Here is a 19,526-nt window from a genome sequence, read left to right on the forward strand (position 1 = left end):
GGCAGGTGAGCAGTGCCCGCTGCATGCACAGGGAGCAGACTCACAGCCGCACAGAATTCCTCCAGGCCACCTCCAGGCCCACCTCGGGCACAGATTTGGCCTTGGAGGGGCTGGTCTGCCTTGCAAAGTACCAGGCAGTAAGGAAACAGCTCCCTCTTTATGATCTAAAGAGCACCAGGAACTGTGCATATAGGGCTCCTCATCAAATACCTGGGAACAGCTGCATCTGTGCCTGGGTCACTGCCCTAGGCAACTTTGCTTGGAGAGTGTCACCGGGATCCCAAGGAGTCCAATGGCCAGCACAGTTCGCCTCGCCTAAGTGTGGTCCCCATGTTACCTGAGCACGAAGAACCATGTTTAAGGACTCATTCTGGGAAGATATGAGGCCTGAGGTTAGGGGTGTGGCTTTCTAAAAAGTAAGCAGAGACCCACATAGACAGCATTAAATCAGCATTTCTCAAAGTGTAGTCTACAGTCCCTTTCAGGGGCTCTGTGAGGTCACCTTTTCCAATGACCTGTCAGCGCAACCTAGACTTTCTTTGCAGACTTCAACCAAAACAAGCCACTGCCAGAGACCCAATGCAGACGCAGCAGGTACGAGAATCCAGTGGTCTTCTATTAAAGCCACACATTAAAGAGATTCACAAAACTGTGAAATGGTGTCACACTCCTCACTAACATGCTTTTCTTTTGGAAAACATAGTTATTTTTGTAAAAGTTTATTTCTTTCACATGTGAGGTTATTAATTTTAAAAGAATGAATAAATAAATCTTTTCTTTCTTTTTTAAGTGAGCTCTACACCCAACCCGGGGCTTGAACTCACGACCCTGAGATCAAGACTTGCATGCTCTACCAGCTGAGCCAGTCAGGTGCCCCAAAATGAATATATGAATCTTTAAAATAAATAAATAAACAAACAAACAAATAAATAAATCTTTAAAATACCTTTGTTTCATTTTCTGATTGAATCTTTTTTTTTTTTAAGATTTATTTATTTATTTATTTATTTATTTATTCATGACAGACAGAGAGAGAGAGAGAGAGGCAGAGACACAGGCAGAGGGAGAAGCAGGCTCCATGCAGGGAACCCAACGTGGGACTCGATCCCTGGTCTCCAGGATCACACCCCCGGCCAAAGGCGGTGCTAAACTGCTGAGCCACCGGGGCTGCCCTTTTGTTTCATTTTCTAATATAGTAACTAGCATCCACTAGATATAACCCACATAAAGGAAATCTCTCTTTGAGGTCCTCAATAATTTTAAAGAACGCAAAGTTTTCTCAAAACATTAAAAATAGAGGGACGCCTGGGTGGCTCAGTGGTTCAGCATCTGCCTTTGGCTCAGGTTGTGGTGCTGGGGTCCTGGGATCAAGTCCTGTATGGGGCTCCCTGCAGGGAGCCTGCTTCTCCCTCTGCCTATGTCTCTCTCTCTCTTTCTTTCTGTCTCTCATGAATAAGTAAGTAATCTTTAAAAGAAAACATTAAAAATAGTAATCCGTACAACCCAGCAATCCCACTTCTGGATATATATCCGAAGGAAATGAAAATAGCCCCCCGGAGAGCTACATGCACTCCTATGTTCACTGCAGCATTATTCACAATAGCCCAGAGGTGGAAGCAACCTAAGTGTCTGTTGATGGATGAATGGATAAAGAAGATGTGGTGTATAAATTTATACACACAATGGAATACTATTCAGCTGTGAGAAAAAAAGGAAATCCTGCCATTTGCCACAACATGGATGGACTTTGAGTGAGATGCTACGTGATCCTAAGTGAGATAAGTCAGGCAGAGAAAGACAAATACCGTATGATCTCACTTATACGCAGAATCTAGAAAGAACCAAACTGGGAAAACCCAGAGTAGAATGGTGGTAACCAGGGGTTGGGGGTGGGTGCATGGGAGATGAAGTTTGAGGGTACATACTAGTAACTAGTAGATAAGTCCAGGAGATCTAATACACAGCGCTGTGACGGTAGACGACAAAACTATTACAAACACGAACCTCGCTAAGGGACTGGATTTTTGTTGTTGTTGTTGTTAAGATTTTATTTATTTATTCATGAGAGACACACAGAGAGAGGCAGAGACACAGGCAGAGGGAGAAGCAGGCTCCCTGTGGGGAGCCCGATGTGGGACTCGATCCCAGGACTTGAGCCCAAGGCAGATGCTCAATCACTGAGCCACCCAGGTGCCCATCCCCTCAGTTTTAAAAACAGAGAATATAAAGGAATCCAGGTACCAAAAGAAATTCAAGAACTTCAGGGTCAGAATAAGGGAGTGCTCTGGGAGAAAGGGGCTGCTGCCCTGAGGGTTGGGGAGCCTCTGGGAAGGGTTTATCTGCCCAAGGCCTTCCCTTTGGGTCCTAGGGAAAACTTCTACTCTCTATATAGCAAGCTCTCCTTCTTGCTCGCATCACCCTGACTCCTTGGTGAGGGGTCTCTGTATGGGTGCAGCTTTGAGGGTTGGTCTGAAGGGTCCAGGAGAAGGAAGCTCCCCACAAGTCCATGGCTGGTGTCTGGGAGGAGGAGCGACATTCATTCCAAGGGATTGGCTCTAGACTTTCCACCTAGTGAGGAATGGCTCTGGAAAACTCGGCTCTGGGATGGAGGGTCACTGGGAATTTTGATGTGTGGCAGCCTGCCAGCTCCATCCCCTGCTTGGTCTTTGGTGGAAATCTAATTTCTGCTTTTACTTTTTTTTTTTTTAACATTAAAACTACTTTATTGACCACAAGATTTGGCATTTTGCATTCAGGTTTGGACACAGATTTTGGGACCGAACTGGCATGTTAGCTACCATTCCTCAGTCCTTTCCCGTGACTGGACGCACACCCGTTCTTGCACTGCTGGAGAACATTATCCAACATAAGTTTTCCCCTCCAAAGGAATACATGGGTGGTTCGTTTTCTGAACTCTAGCCTATCTGGAAATTTTTAAATATTGAAATCACACCTGTAGACAACCTGGCTAGATAAAAATTCCCTTCAAAATATCACAGCTGCTACTCATCACTTGGCCACCCTTGGGATTCAGAGCCACGGATGACTCTGAGGCCACCTGATGTTTGTCTTAGGTGCTTTTTCTGGTCAATGTCCACAGGATGGATTTTTAAGATTTTATTTATTTATTCATGAGAGACACACAGAGAGAGACAGAGACACAGGCAGAGGGAGAAACAGGCTCCATGCAGAAGTCCGATGCAGGTCTCAATCCTGGGACTCCAGGATCACAACCTGAGCCAAAGGTAGACACTCAACCACTGAGCCACCCAAGCATCCCCCCACAGGATGGTTTTGCCAAAACCTTTAGCTGCCTCTCCTGGACAGCCCCAGCACACTCTTACCTGGGAACATCGGTTCAACATACAGGGGGACCTGAAAAGCGGTTGATGTCTTTATAACAATCTCTCAAAGTCACCAAAGGGGTATCCCATCGTGATACCCCTCAGAACTCCAAATATCTCTTCCCAGTATCCCTCCCATGACCCCAACTGTCCCTCAGTGTCACATCTCCATGCTGCCAGCCACTCAGGACCAGGCCTTTCTATTCCTGATACAAATCAACTTAAATATCTCTGGTTGTTCCAGTTCTTAGATCAACCCCCTTGCCAACCAGAAAATTCCAAGTGTTAGCAAAGATGGGAGGAAATTGGAACCCTCGTGCTTGCTAATGAGAATGTAAAATGGTGTAGTCACTGTGGAAAACAGTATGGCACTTCCTCAAAAAATTAAAAATAGAATTACCATATATGCCTCAAAGAACTGAAAGCAGGGACTCAAGCCTATATTTGCACACCTGTGTTCATAGCAGCAGCATTAGTCACAACTGCCCAGAAGTGGAAAGAACCCAGTGTCCACCCACAGACGAATGGAGAAACAAAGTGTGGTTTTCACATACAATGGAATATTCTTCAGTCACAAAAGAGAATGAAAGCCTACATATGCCACAGCACGGATGAACCCTGAGGACATCATACTAAGTAAAATAAGTCAGTCACAAAGGGACAGTCCTACTTACATGAGGTTCCAAGAGCCATCAAAATCAGAGACAGAAAGTAGGATGATGGTGGCCAGGGGCTGGGGGAGACAAGGGCTGGGGGAGACAAGGGCTGGGGAGTTCGTGTGTAATGGGTACAGAGTTTCAGCTTTGCAAGATGAAAAGAGCCCTGGAGACAGATCGTACAACAATGTGAACGCACCCAAAAATACTGACCCATAAAACTGGTTAAGGTGGTACATTTTATGTTCTCTGTATTTTGCAACAATTTAAGAAAGGACCCAGGAAGGCAAACACTGAGACCTTCTGGAGGTAGGGGGCAGCATAGGAGAAGGGGGCATGTGCATCTGGCCTTTTTTTCCCCTGTCATACTGGATTATTAAAATTTGCCACTGTGTGCTTGGTGTCCATCTTCCCATCTACAAACAGGAAGCTTTTTCATGATCGAAATTGGCTCTCAGTGTCTTCTGATCTTATCTTTTATTTATATATTTTAAGGATTATATTTCTAAGTAATCTCTACACCCAGTGTGGGGCTCAAACCCACAACCCCAAGATCAAGAGTCACACACTCTCCCAACGGAGCCAGCTGGGCACCCCTTTCCAAAATACATTCTCACAGAGGGTCTCTAGTTTGCCTTCCCTGTCCTTGGGGTCCTGTCCTGTAGCACCAGGCTCTGCCTCCAGTAAGGACTGCCAGTTGGGCTAGCATTTTGCTTCCCTGCAATTCTTATTTTTCTCATTAGTCTCGCTTTCCAGGGCACCTGGGTGGCTCAGTCAGTTAATCATCTGCCTTCCTGCCTTTGGCTCAGATCATGATCCCCGGGGTCCTGAGATGGAGCCCCCCCCATTGGGCTCCCTGCTCAGCGAGCAGTCTGCTTCTCCCTCTCCCTCTGCCTGTGCACCTCACTCTCTCTCAAACAAATGAAACCCTACATTAAAAAAAAAAAATCTCACTCTTCACTTCACCCTCTTGTTTTTTCCCATCTCGGCTTGGCCTCTTTTGCTGGCATTTTGTTCTTTTCCCACAAAGTTCCTTTCTTCTGGGATCCTGCTGTAGATCATTTTTGGAGGTCAGAGTTCAGCTTCCATAGTATTTATTTATCCTACACCCAGGGTTTTTTCCCCTCCCACTTGCTCACCCTTGAAGGAGGCACAGCCTAGTGAGACCCACGTCTATCATCTGCCTAGTGTGACACTATGATTTCTAATAAGAAACATATATTTGATCTTTGTCCCCATTTCTGGCACTGAGCTCTTAAAACCCTGGAAATTTCCTAAGTGATGAAAGTGACAGAAGTGTCTTTTGTCATGTTAATGAGGTGACTTTTTGGAAAGGCCCTGGATCACCCAGTGAAGGGGGCTGGTTGCTAGGAGAACAATCTGTGGTTAGAGGGTTGGAACTTTTAGGCCTACCAGCCCCTGGGCTGGAGGTTGAGGCAATCGCCAATGGCCAATGTTTTAATCAATCATGACTTCGTAATGAAGCCTCCAAAAAAACCTCATATGGGGTTTGGAGAGCTTGTGGGTTTTGGAACTGGAGGACATATGGGAGAGTGGCACGCTCAGCCCTGCTCAGCCCGGAACTCCCTCCCCATCCCCTGCCCTATGCATCCCTCCCAAGTGGCTGTTCCTGTTATATCCTTTATAACAAAAGGTCGTCTAGTAAGTAAAGCTGTTTTCCTGAGCTCTATGAGCAGCACTAGCAAGTTAATTGAACCCCTGGAGAGGACTGTGGGAACCTCAATCTATACCTCGGTGCAGGTGACCACCTGTACTTTCAATTGGCATCTTAAGTGGAGGTGGCGGGTTGGGAGCTGTCTTGCAGGACTGAGCCTTTAACCTGTGGGATCTGATGCTCTCTCCAGGTGGGCAGTGTCAGATTGGAGTTGAGTTGCAGGGCACCCAGCTCGGGTCTGGGAACTCCTTGTTGGTGGAGACCCAGGCCCACGCATCGGAATTGGCAGCCAGCATCTTGACCTTGTCTCATGGCTGCTTCCTGGGGAAGAGTCAAGTCCACCTCTTCAGGCTCTGGCTTGCTGAGGAAGCCAGCTCTGGGCCAGGCCTTGGACACTGCGCCAATGTGACTTTGACCTTGGGAAGGGACATCTTCACCCATCCCCACAGCCTGGGCCTCTGATGGGACTCCCTGAAAATCCAGTGGTGTGTGCCTCCCAGGACTTTCCCAGCCCACCGGCCAACCTGTACTTCCGGCGGCCACCTCCCTCCACCCCTGCCTGGTGGTGGCAGCTCCTGGGACGAGCTTTCTCTGGAAGCCGCAGAAAACAGCGCAGGGGAGGGGTGTGTGGAGGGGAGCCTGTAAGCAGCACCCGTTCTACCCCAAATCACTGGCTCCAGTGGAAAAAGGGCAGTGGCCTGACTTCCTGATTAATGAGGTGGTCAGATTGAGGAAGAAAGGAGCCTCCCTCCTTCCTGTGGGAGGCCTCAGATTCCCGACGGGAAGGGGGGGGGGCAGCTCTGTCTGGCTGAGAGCGCGAGGAGCTTCCTCCCAGACTGTCCACCTGTCTCTGTTTTCAGCGTTTTTCATCTTTTTTTGGCATCTCTTCTTAGGTATTTTAGGGGAAGGCTGGGGGAAGCCACCCAGGAGGCTGCCAGGCATGCACTATTTTAAACCACGGCCACCCCCCTTCCCTTTAAATTGAGGTTGGAAACCCATTCCCAGAAGGAAGGCCCCGCGGGAAATTAGCTTGTCTCCGGCTCTCCCCCCCAGGCACGACTCCACAGCGTCTGCGACGACAGACAGAGCAGGGAAGGAGGAAGGCTGCAAGCTCTGAATATTAACCAGCAAAGGTAGACAGCTTCAATATTGCAATCACCAGGGCCCGAATGTGCAAAGCTACTTAATGAGGTTGTAATCAAACACAGTCCACCAGAAGGAGATTATAATTAGAGTCCAGAGGGCAAGCAGGAAGCAGAACCAGCTTCTCTTAACCCCCCTCCTCCCCCGGCTCTAGAACATCAGAGGCCAGCTCCTCCTGAGGGAGGGTGTGGGCACAATCTGGGGGATCCTGGCTTCGCTGGTGGGCTGTACTCCACATCCCCTCCCCCATGACACTCTGGCTGGCCTTCCAGGGGATTCCCAGGGGAGGGAAGGGAGCTATCAGGTGCCCTTAGGGAAATGCAGCCCCAGGGAGGGGAGCCAGAAAGTCTCTGAGCTAGAGCTAGCAGGGGTGGGGGGATGGGAGGGATGGGGGGCTGGTGCAGACTCCAGGCAGCTGCTTGCTGAGGGAAGACAAGAGTCTCTAAGGAAGCCAGAAGGAGTCTTAAAAGCGCCACAGGGAACGGAGGGGGCCCCTGGGGTGGGCGTCCACACCGAGTGTGAGAAAGATGGAGGATGCACTAGGCCAACTCATCAGTGCTTCTTGAAAAGGCACGTCTGCGTTCTTGTCCCTGCCACCCAGGGAATGCTAGCTCACTTGGAAAAAGTCTGTTTGCCGAAGTCACGGGTCTCAAGATGAGAGCAGCCCAGGTTCTCCAGGTGGGCCCTTAATCCAGCAATAGGTATCCTTCTAAGAGGCACAGAGAAGAAGGACACTAAGGACACGAAGGAGGAGGCAGGGACTGGAGTGAAGCAGTCGTAACTGCCAGGGTCTGGAAGATGCGAGCAATGGAATCACCCCCAGAAGCCTCTGGAGGGAGCTCGGCCAACACCTTGGTGCTGGACTTCTGGCTTCCAGGACTGGAAGAGAATACATTTCTGCTGTTCTAAGCCACCAAGTTGGTGATCCTTGGTGACAGCAGCCCCGATCAGACACAGGTAGCATTTTCCCCCAGGGGATGTACTAAGGAGGGCACGTGCATCAGGACCCTTCCCCTCTTCCAGCCCATCCGGGAGCACAGCTGTGGGCAACCCAGGACCACTGGCATCAGAAACTTTCTACCCTCCCTGGGCCCTCTCTGAGTGTGTGTATCCCCGACACACTTTCCTTTGTTGTCTGCTCCCTGAGGTGGGACTGGCTGGGCAGAGGTGCTTCCTGTAGGATACCATGCACCTGGATGATTCCCCGCTCCATATGAAAAAGAACATTTAAAAACAATGGTGTAAAAAAATATATTTATTCTTTATTTGACAGAGAGAGAGAGAGAGAGACAGAGAATGCACAAGCAGAGGGAGCAGAGGGAGAGGGAGAAGCAGGCTCCGTGCTCAGCAGGGAGCCTGATGCTGGGCTAGATCCCAGGACCCTGGGATCATGACCTGAGTCAAAGGCAGATGCTTAACTGACTGAGCCACCCAGGTGCCCCCCAAATGGTGATTTAAAAAAAAATTATTGGGCAGCCCCGGTGGCTCAGCGGCTTAGCGCCGCCTTCAGCCCAAGGTGTGATCCTGGGGACCCTGGACCGAGTCCCACATCAGGCTCCCTGCATGGAGCCTGCTTCTCCCTCTGCCTGTGTCTCTGCCTCTCTCTCTCTTTCTCTCTCTCTTTCTCTAATAAATAAATAAAATCTTAAAAAAAAGAATTTGTTCAAAGTATTTAAAAATTATTTATTTATTTATACAAAGATTTTATTTATTCACAAGAGACACACAGAGAGAGGCAGAGACACAGGCATAGGGAGAAGCAGGCTCCCTGTGGGGAGCCCGATGCGGCACTCAATTCCAGGACTCTGGGATCATGACCTGAGCAAAGGCAGACAGACATTCAACCACCCAGGTACCCCTAAAAGATTTTATTTCTAAGTAATTTCTATACCCAATGTGGGGCTTGAACCCACCATCCCAAAGTTGAGTCCCATGTTCTACCGAGTGAACCAGTCAGGTACCTTTAAAATGGTGAATTTCATGTTATGTATACTTAATAATAATAATAATAATGATAATAAACAGAGGTGGTGAGCTCACAATCATTGGGAGTATGCAAGTGGCAAGATTTCTGTACTATGAGGGAAGGTAACCACTGAGGAATCTTCCCTGTGGCTCTCTGTGATTCTGGTCACTAGTATGACTTCCTTGGAGGAGAAATCCAGAAGCCAAGGAGCCAAGGGTGTGACAGTGGGTGTGACCATTCAAGAGGATGCCCAGAATAGCTGTAAGAGGTGTGGCTTCCAGGACAGGAAGAATGGGGAAAGAACTCCGAATCTGTGAAGCAATAGATGGACTCTATGAAGACAGATTGTGTGAAACAATAGGTAGAATCCAAGAAAGATGGAGGGTTTGGGGTTGGGCTGGGCGAGAGCTCCTGACAAAGAGGGAACAAGGGGACTCAGACTCTCCCTGCAGCTAGCACTTGGAAGGCCTCGGCCCCAACAACCAGACCCCGGGCTCCAGTGCTCCCAAGAGTAAAACCGTTTCCGTGGCAACAGAGTGTCCTTAACCCACAAAGGGTTGAATTAAACCAGGAGATACTGAAGCAAATCAAGCGCAGATGAATTTAGGCATGTCCGCATCTGGTATTTGACACATCTGTAATGTTTAGGAGGATTAGGTATATTAGAGTCCCTGACAGATTAGCCCTGCGATTCCGACTTACAGTGGCTAACTGGGTAATGGACTTCAGGCTTACGATTTCCAGAACGCTCAGAGAGGACTTGGTGGAGTTTGGGACAGTTCTGAAATGTTTATGGGGCGCCTGGCTGGCTCAGCCGGAGACTCTTGATGTTGGACTCCAAGAATATTGAATTCAAGCCCCACTTTGGGCATAGAGCCTACTCAAAAACAAACCAACCCAAACACAAAAAACCCCATCTCTGAGGCGCCTGGCTGGCTCAGTCGGTGGAGTGTGCAGACTTTTGATCTCAGGGTCACAAGTTCGAGCCCCATGTGGGGCATGGAGCCTACATAAAACAGAGCGTTCAAGAGAACTTACTATACGCCCTGTTCACAAGCTTCATCTGCTTAATTTTAAGAACTGTTTAGGAAGCTGGGAAAGTCCTGCTTTTTAGGAAGGCTGTTTCTCCAACTTAAGAAAGCTGGATGAGATAGCTAAAGAAATTTAGTTACTGATGTTATAAACCCCACACCCTTAGGTCAAATCTATTCAGGAGAATAATGGTATTTGTAAGTTACACGTAAAATCTTAGGGAAACGGTAGGCTTTAAAATTTACACTTCAATATATTAAGTAGTAATTGAGAAAACCCAAGCACATTTACAAGTATCTGTATGTGTGTTTGTATGTATACGTACGTGTATATGCACATGGGGTATGTGTATATGCACATGGGGTCTGTGTATATGCACGTGGCATATGTTGTAGGAGTATGGATGTATGTAGGTATATGTGGTGTGTGAACGTGTGCACACATGAACGCACGCACATGCATGCTCCCTGCCCAACTTGCCTGCCTGGCTTAAGTGGAAGGGGCAAGGAGTGGGGTTTTCTGGTTCCTGTCTTAGGGTGCTGTCCCTCCAGGGGTGGCTGCTGACTCTCCTGCTCCTCCTAGGTCGCCTGGCCCCTGCAGGGTTTTGAAGTCCAGCATCCTGGCAGGCTGGCCCTCCTTAACCCTGACCAGTGCTCCGGCTGCATCTGCCCTCCCCATCAGGATGCAGGGCTGGGCGGCACCTTCGCCTGGCTAGGAGCTTTCAGTTGCGTGTTGTTTGTGTTTTAATTTCGAAGTCTTTCAAAATGACATTGTTTGCATGAAACAGGCCCCTGGAAACAGATGCCTGGCCACTGCCAAGTGTAATTTAATTAAAATCCAAGAAACAGCACTAGCAACAAATAAATATCAAGGAGATACTTTTTCTTGGAGGCGCCTGGGTGGCTCGGTGGGTTAAGCACCCGACTCATGGTTTCGGCTCAAGTCATGATCCCTGGAGTAGTGAGACTGAGCCCCTGGTCAAGCTCCTGGGCTCAGCAGGGAGTCGGCTTCCCTCTCTCCCTCTCCCTCTGCCCCTACTGTTTGTTTGTTTTTTAGAAAAATATAAAGTCAGGGGCGCCTGCGTGGGTGGCTTAGTCGATTAAGCATCTGCCTTCAGCTCAGGTCATGATCCTGGGGTCCTGGAATCGAGCCCTGCACTGCAGGAGCAGGAAGCCTGCTTCTCCCTCCCTCTGCCTGCTGCTCCCCCTGGTTGTGCTCTTTCTCTGTCAAATGAATGAATAAAATCTTTAAAAAAAAAGAGAGAAAAAAAGAAAAATATAAAGTCAGTGCTGGGAAGGGTAGGTCTCATCCTACCTAGACTCTGCTCAGGGCAGGACAGGAGACACCCCAGGTTCCTGTCCTGGGTTAGATCTTCAGTCACTGTGTGGCTCTGGGCCAGTCATCCCCTGCACGGGGCAGCAAGCTCACCTACAAATGAGGGTCGCACCAGCTCATTCTTCCCGAAAAGTGAGCAGAGAAAGTAGGAGAGAGCAGAAGAGGGCCTCAGCCCCTGGAGATTTGGAACACAAGGAATTCAACAAATAACCATTTCCTCTCTCCTGTCCTATGTCTGAGCTTTACGACTTCTCTGGAAGGGGGGTGGTATTATGCACTGAATCTCAAACTTAGTTTCCGAGCCCCTCCCTCCTGCTCTCACACAGCATCTCAGTGGGGCTGGGATTCTGCAGGAAGCCTGGGGCCAGAGGGTTCCCGAGGGGCCCTGGCTTCTACATTCCAGAATTCTCAGCGCTTTGTCATCAATCCCAGAGCCCTCCTGATCTCTCCGCTTGGGAAACAGGCTGCATGAGTTGTTTATGCTTTCCGGGGAATGCATCTGGCCCTCTTGGTGGTAAATTTTGTCTGCGTTAGCTGAAAGTTCTGGTCCATTGTCAAGGGACTGTAGGTAATGACAAAGAGGCAGAGGAGTCACTTAGATGCTCCTGCTGGCTCTTAACATCCCGCTTTCCCAGTAGGACAGACTTCATAGCAACAGCCCGTTTCTCGGAGTGAGAAGCTCCAGATTGGAGGGTTGTCTCAAACAGTGAGCGAGTAGCAGGGACAGGAGGGCCCCAGAAGTTTCTAATGCCTTCTCTCAGCCACCAACCCATAGAGGACAAGGGTATTAGGGCTCTCCAGAGAAGCAGAACCAATAGGGCATGAGAGAGAGAGAGAGAGAGAGACAGAGAGAGAGAGACTGAAGGAATTGCCTCATGAGATTGGGGGATCTGGCCAATCTGAAGTCTGTAGGGTAGGCCAGCACACTGAAGACCAAGGAAAGAGCTGATGTTACAGTCTAGAGTCTGAAGGCCAGCTGGAGGCAGAAGTCCTTCCGGCCCTGTCTCTCAAGGCCTTCAGCTGATTGGACCAGGCCCACCCACATTCTGGAGGGTCATCTGCTTTACTCCAAGCCTAGTGATTTCAATGTTAATTTCATCTAAATCCATTTGCAGTGACATCTTGACCAAAACTGGGTACCATGGCCTAGCCAAGCTGACACATGAAAGTAACCATCACGACAAACTGATGATCTTTACCACTTTAAATCTCTAGGTCAGAGCCAAGGCCCAGGCAAAGCCTCCAAGAAGCTGGGTGAGCAGAGATGAGTCACGCTGGAGAAGGGATCCAGCCTGAATCCAGCTTGCTCCCAATTGCAAGCAGGAAGTGGTATAGAGAGAGGAAGAGGAGATCCCCCAGGGTCCAGGGCTGAGCGTGAGGCCCTACCAGCACCTTCTCAGTCAGCCAATTCCCCCAAGACCTTTCAATTCAGAATCAATGACTTCAGTGGCCTGTCACCAAGGAGCTACATGTCATTCTCCGGGCAGAGGGGAGGGCAGAAGCTGGCCCAGGAAGGGAGCCACAGACGTGCTCTCTGAGGGCTCTGCAGCAGGGGCCCCAGTCAGGTGGAACCGTCCCTGTCCTAAAGTCCTGCTTCTCAGGGGCTCATCCTCCCTGAAGATGGAAGGACCAGGGCCACAGCCAGCAGGAGCAAAAAGGAATCCGTGAGACTTAGGGGCTGCAAAGGAAGGGGGGCCTTGGCCTGGTTTCTGGGAGGTCACTGAGTTTGTCCACAGCCTCCAGGGACCATGAGAAGGGCAGGTGGAGGTGGAGGTGAGAGGCCCAGAGCCACAGGCCCAGAGAAAGCTCAGAGCTTTCCACCAGGGCCGTGGGCCTCTTCTTCCAGCCCGGCATCCCTTCATTCTGCCCATGGGATTTCCCTTGGTGGCCCTCCTTCCTCCAGAGCCTGGTCCAGGCAGGACACCGGGAACGCTGTGCTGCACACCTGCTCTGAGCGCCCAGCCAGCTGCCCCTGCCCCTCTGGGCTTCCCCAGAGCACCCACTTCGGGGTCCTTGCTCTTCCATCAGCCTCTCTCCGAGATGCTCATATGCCAAAAACATTTCTGTTCTTCTCACCCTGTGCGACGTATTCCCTACCAGCAGGGGAATTCTGGAGAGATGGGAATTCTTAGAACAGGTACCTTGGAACCTTTTGGTGTCTGACTTTCCATATCCAAGAACTTTAGCCCATCCACACTTGGGATGGTCTCTGGGCCACCAGCAGTCTGGGAACCCCAAGGGCAAGGATTCTAAGAGTTTCCACCACAGAACTCCACAACTCCAGGAGGAAGTGGAGGAGAGAAGTCTGCAGGTGAGAATAAGAAGAAGTTCAGGAGACTGGCATATCTTCGGAAAAACTAAATTGAATGGAATTACTTCCAGGGGAGATGTAGAGGGTATTTACAGGGGATGGGAAGCGTCCAGACCTTATTTCCCCTAGAACTAAGAGAGGCAGGAATCGAAACAGTCTGGGAAAGTGAAGGGGAATTCCTGGATCGCCAGGACGTAGGAGGGGCCAGAGTCGTGGGAACCCAGCCAGGAAGGACACCGCGGTGCCCCTGCTTGTCCGCTGGTGCTCCTCACTGGGTCTGACTCCAGACCCCTCATGATATTTTGTTTAATTTTAATTTTAATCTAATTTAATTTAATTTTTTAGGATGTTTTTTATTCTGTTGAGGGCAAGAGTGTTGAGCAGGTACTTTAGAGAAGATGCCCAACTGCTCTAACTCCCTGATTTACGAAGAAGAGGGCAAGCATCTGGCTCAGAGGCAGAAGTCACGTACTGGCTGACATTCTCCCGTTCCCTGCCTTAGGTGATTTGGGAAGGCTGTTCGGAGATGAGTGGGAAAGGGGTGGCCTCAGCTGATAAAGACTGAACTTTGGTGCGCTTTCGCCAAGGCTGCCAAATACAGTTGTACAGGGTGTATACTGCACAAAGGTGTGCGGGTGGGGCTGAACTCACCATGATTTGACTGACTCTGGCTCTGCCAATCACGGGGTGTCTCCTCTACCTCTCACAAAGGAACCGTATGGGCAAGGAGATGCCCTGCATCTCCCTGAAAGAAACCAAGGTGATGAGGCTTCCTTGGGTCACTTGGATTCACAGAATGGCCTCCACACCAACAAAGTCCTTGTTTCCTGAGGCTGCTAGGAGCAGAAGCATGGCCAAGGTCTAACGTGGGGGCAGTGAGCTCAGGATATGGTCCTGCCTCAAAATTATATAGTTCATCATAGTCTGAACCACCACTGTCTCCACATTTGACTTTAAAAAACAAGCTGTTGAAAAAAATGCCATTTAGAGGATGTGCTCAGAGGAACAGTGTTCCCCAGTCTTCCCCTCTCTGGAGGTCTGGCCTCCCTGTCTCCTGCCAGTTCATGCAACTGTGTGTGGACAGCCAGGGCTCCTGCCGTGTACAGAGTCCCAGAGCCCCTGAGGATGGGACCCAAAGCCACCAACGCCAACCCAAGACCCTGTGCAGGCCACGACTCCCCTCTGGGCCTGTCTGCATTGCACAGAACATCTCAGTTCTGACTCCAGCAGGCTTTCTCACCGAAAAGAACCACAGGAGCCCGTCTTTCCGTCCAATTCCTTCAGGGAGGGGGAAGGATCCAAGCCCCTTGGATCTCTAAGGACATTCAAACCCCAGCCCTTCCTGTTCTCCGGTGGCAGGGACTCAGGACCACAGCCAGGAGTGAGCCAACAGGACCGCAATAGGCCAAATGGTCAGGTAGCCCATGAGAGGGTGAGAGGCCTGGCCTAGCACCTGGCACCAGGTGGGCCTAGAACTCCTCCCTTGCTTCTTCCCTCTGTAGCCTCTGCTTTCTCTTGTTTTCTCACCTACCTAGGGAGCGAGTGACAGCCCCACGGGAAGGCCATCACGACGCCTCAGGAAGAGACAATTAAACCGATCTTGGAAAAGGCCTCAGAGTCACACTGAGTTTACTGCGTGACACTAGACTTTGGATCTTCAACACCTGGGTCCTGGCAGGTGCAAAGGAGGACTGACCATCCCCCCTCCACAGGATGGCCCACCTGAACAGGGTCTGAGGGTGGGGAGGAGAATAGAGTCAGCAGTTAGCGGGTGGTGACACTGTCAGGACAGACTGTCCTGGGCTGCGTGAAGCAGCCTGGCGTTCCGCCGAGGGATGCCTGTCCTGGTCCTGTATCTGAGCCATGGGTACAGTACGGTGGGCAGCGCAAGTCTATTCACCAGGGGGGAAAATCAAAAAGACATGTTCTACTCGCAGCTGGGATGCCCCTGGGACCTCAGAGGCCTGAACAGCCACCCAGCTGACCACAACAGAGCCTTCCCTCCCCGGCAGCACCAGCGGCTCCTGCCCCCCTCTTCTCCAACCTGTCCACGGTCTGCATGGTGGGGGTGGGCCCTGCCAGGGGTGCTGGGACCAGCAGGCTGTGGCACAGAGCGTGCTGGGCCAGTCAGGTTGACGTCCAGGGTGGACTCTCCTGGCCTCTCTTCCACCCCCAGCACCACAGGAGGGAAGCCTGCCCCACTCCTGCCTCTCTGTGTGGGGCCTGAGCCCAAAGCGCCAGGAGGCAGTGACCGCAGGGACAGAATTAAGGACAGCAGGGGCTGTGGAGGCAGGTGGGGGGCAGGTGGCTCACATGCTGCTGCTTTCCCAGGCTATGAGTCCTGGCTCCCTGCAGGTGGGTGGCTTGCTTGAGTGGGGAGGGCTTCCCATCTCCCCTTGGGGTCCTACCCCCTGCCTGGCAGCCCTCAGTGGGACAGAGGTGTCCTGCAAGCCACCACAGGCTTGGGCAGCCTGTAGCTGTGGGCGGTGACTCCATGGGGGGAGCAGCTGTGGAGAGGTGAGGTGCTGGGACTCCTGAATGCCCCCACTGCCATCCCCTCCAGCCACCCCTCTGGCTCTCTGCCCAGCCCAGCCTCTCTGCATCTGTACCCAAGTCAAGGACGGAGCAGGACCCTGACCAGCTACAGCTGACTCTCCACTCACTCACCGCCATGCACAGTACCAGCTGCTCCTCTGATTCCTCTAAAAATGAGCACCGAGGCCGACCCCACTTTTCCCACCTCTTCCTGGGACCATCCACCCCATGGGTGCTCAACAGTGTTTGCTGCGTGAAAGCACAAGCCCTGGCGTGGCCGGTTTGGAGAAGGTGCTGGGCAGGGGTCCTATCCTGAGGACAGGGGAGGCCCCTGGCTCTGCCTGGCCTGGGAGTCTAGGTCTCTGTGGGCAGCAGAGAGGCAGCAGGTCCCAGCAGGTCCTGGCCAAGCCTGGAGATGGGCCTGTTCTCCTTCCTGACTTCCGGGTGCAGGGCTCACAGGACAACACAGGACAACAGAGGCCTGCATCAACACTGGTCTTTGCTTGTGTGCTGCTGCCTGGAGCTACGTGAAGGTCTCCAGGTCCCCTGCTCTGGCCTCTGCCCCTGGAGCTGTGTGACTCTCTCCTCTGTCAGAGGGGGCATATGTCACCTAGGACATGTGACAGGGTGGCCTCTGCAGTGGCCAGTGTGTGGGGTGTATGGGGGTTAACCCCAGAGCCCCGGGGTGGGTATTTTCCTCCAGAAGCCTCTCCCTGTGTCCCCGGCTCTCCTCACACTGGTTGGGGACAAGGGAGTGACCTGAGGGCATGAGTGTGAATTTGGTTCAGGGCCTGGGAGAAATCAGTGAGCACAGATGGCAATGAACAGGTCTCTCTGCAACCACAGGCCTGGTGGAAACCAAGTGATGGTGGAAGCCCTCAGGGCCACCTCCACCAAACACCCCTTCGTTTCATAGATGGGGGATCCCAGGCTGAGAAGGGAAGTGGCTGGGCAAGGCAGGCTCAGAACTGAGACCAGAACCCAGGGCTCCTGACTGCCCGCGAAGGTGGCCGCCCCCACAGAGCCCTTTGTCTGGGCCAGGCCAAGCACCCACCCTGACACTGGCCTCTTGGGTCCTCACCATCCCTCCAAGCTGTAGGGAAATCCAATGACTGCTATTTCTCCTATCTGGTGGCCTGCTGCCTCCCCAGAGCCTAGAACAGTGCCTGGAAGACCAGGCACACGATTGTGGAAGACATAAACTAATTCTTTGCTGTCTTATTTTTGCTCATCCGCCTTTTCATCTTTTGCTACAATGATTACTCAATGCTTTCATAATATTAAACCCCCCCGCCTTTTTTTTTTTTTTTTTTACTGTAAGCAATCTCCTGCCAATCTCCCAAGACTATTCAAGGAGCAAAACAAACACGGGAAAATGCTTTATGGACTAGAAAGCAACGTGCAGATGCAAGAGGTGCCTCCAACTGCCGGCCCTCTGGCCCAAAGCCCTGGAGTGCAAGATGGGGTACCCCCCTTCTCAACCTCCACCAGCCCCCCTGCTATCTCCCTGCCCTGGAGGGTGCTGCAGAAGGAGGCAGACTCACAAGAGGCAGAGTCTGCTTCCCAGCCCATCTGAGGACAGGAGGAAACACAGGAGCACAAAGAGGGGGGTGGGGTGGGGGACAGGGGACAGCCTGGAGGCCAGCTGGGACCTCAGACCCAGAGGGAGGTCACCTCTGCAGGCATCAAGCTCTGACACCCCCACCCCCCACCCTGAGCCGGACTCCTGCATCTATGCTGCTTCAGATAAAGTTAGAAACATCAAAATGCCACATCCCTTTGAGCAGCAGCCGTCAGCAGAACTCCATATGGCTGTAGCAGCCAGGAGTTGGAGGTAATAAAAGTTAAAAAAAAAAAAATAAAAGCTGGGAAATGCTCCCGGAGAGCCACGTGGGCACTGCTCAGGGCCGGTGGGCGGGGTGGGGAGGGGAACAGGCATCGAGCCGCTGCATCCCCCCACGCCTGCTCCGCGTGTGCCAAGGTCACCGTTCTCAGGAGGACAGCCAGCTCCTCTAGTGCCAGTGAGCCCGCGATACGGTGACTGCGTCTATTTTGGACAGCTGGGCTCCTCTCCCACCCTCCCAGTTTCTCCTAATGAATGGGACCGCCAGCGGGGCTGGGGGATGGGGCGTGTGGCCGTGTGGGTCATTAGTCTTATCGGTCACCCGCAGCACTGCTCTTGGAGGGAAAGAGGGGGCAGGTGGCTGGCAGATCCCCTCCTTAAAGTGGGGATCTCCTGAGACGATGACCTCGCCCCTTGAGCATCCTCGGTGGGGAAGCCAGAGAAAGACCCTGATCACCTGGGTGACCCTTCTGCAAGGTGGCTCTCGGCTGCAGGAGGACTGTGGGGTGCAGAGCGGCCTCTGGCACCCACCCTGGGAATGGGGAGCAGTGGCAGTGTCAACTCTGCGGGTTACTGGAAGGATAACCCGGCCCCATGCTTGGAGTGGAAACGCTCCAGCAGTCTGAGCCAGACCAGGCTGGCTCCTGAGAGGAGTACCAGGGGCAGCAGTCTGGGGGAAGTATGCTTGAGAAGAAGTTTAAAATCCATTTGATAAGGATTTCTTGAAAACCCACTGTGTCTAGTACATGATCTGCGGCATCTGCCTGAGAAAAGCGCACAGGGAAAGGGGGTGGGGCCCAGCACACACAAGGAGGGGTAGCAAGGTGGGGTGGGTGTCCATAGATGGACCCTACGGTATTTTAGGAGCCCCGCAGACAAAGAACAAAGCAGATTTGGGTGATCTCCAAGGAGGTGGGCATTTGTTCCAGAAAGCAGGCCCTCCCACTCCACCAGACCTGAAGCCCGGGCAGCTGGCCCAGCTCCAAGCCCTGCTGTGGCGGCTGGCCATACAGGGGCTGCCGTGTCTCTGGTCTTGTAAACCAGCAAGGCAGGCCCTGGCACAGGGTTCCTTCTGGATCGTTGTAACTGGAAATGCCTGTGCCCAGCCCAGTCGGAGAGAGGTGGATTTTAAAAAGGAAGGTTTCTCTTTGTGGACAAAATGAACATGATTCAGCATAAGCAGCAGATGAGGAACGTGGCAGCCAGGCTCCCCCTTCGGGCTCGGCTCCCCGCCCGCCACCTCGGCAGGCAGAGGCTCCAGACCGCACCTGCAGGATGGGATCCCTGGGGTGCCCACGGGAGGCCGGGCACTGGGCCACTCCTCTCTCCAAGAACACCACCACCTGGCAGGCTGCCAAGAACAGCCAGGCCCCGAGGCCATCGCTCCCAGACATCCAAGCGCACAGAAGGCCAACGTGTCAGATCTCAGGCCATACGGGTGCACTTCGTAAATAAGCCACCAGATGTACAGCAGTGGCTGGGGATTCAAGGGCTTTCTGAGGACACATGGTGACAGTGGTGGCGGATGCACATCTTCACGGTGCACAGACTTATTAAAGAATGTCACAGGCCTGTGGGGGTTCAATGCCATGCCAGGGACAGAGGCAGTGGCGGCAGGGTCTCCACACCGAGGAAGCACATGACATGGTCTGACAAAATCTGTGTCAGGTGAAAAACTACGGATGG

General features: G+C 52.0%; 1 protein-coding gene and 1 long non-coding RNA gene across 3 annotated transcripts in view; one reads left to right on the forward strand and one right to left on the reverse strand.

Moving 5' to 3' along the window:
- LRRC75A (leucine rich repeat containing 75A) overlaps positions 1 to 19,526 on the reverse strand; it is a 45,226-nt gene that overhangs the window by 20,807 nt on the left and 4,893 nt on the right. The window lies entirely within an intron of this gene.
- Positions 11,573 to 15,072, forward strand: LOC144310847 (uncharacterized). Of its 2 annotated transcripts, none has more exons than XR_013376487.1 (3): positions 11,573 to 11,665; positions 12,367 to 13,462; positions 13,808 to 15,072. It is a non-coding gene; the product is annotated as an uncharacterized LOC144310847 (long non-coding RNA). The 2 variants fall into 2 exon arrangements; XR_013376488.1 differs by having other exon boundaries at positions 11,579 to 11,719.

The sequence above is a fragment of the Canis aureus genome, chromosome 3 (genome assembly GCF_053574225.1).
Source record: "Canis aureus isolate CA01 chromosome 3, VMU_Caureus_v.1.0, whole genome shotgun sequence".
In the NCBI taxonomy this organism is placed as follows: Eukaryota; Metazoa; Chordata; class Mammalia; order Carnivora; family Canidae; genus Canis; species Canis aureus.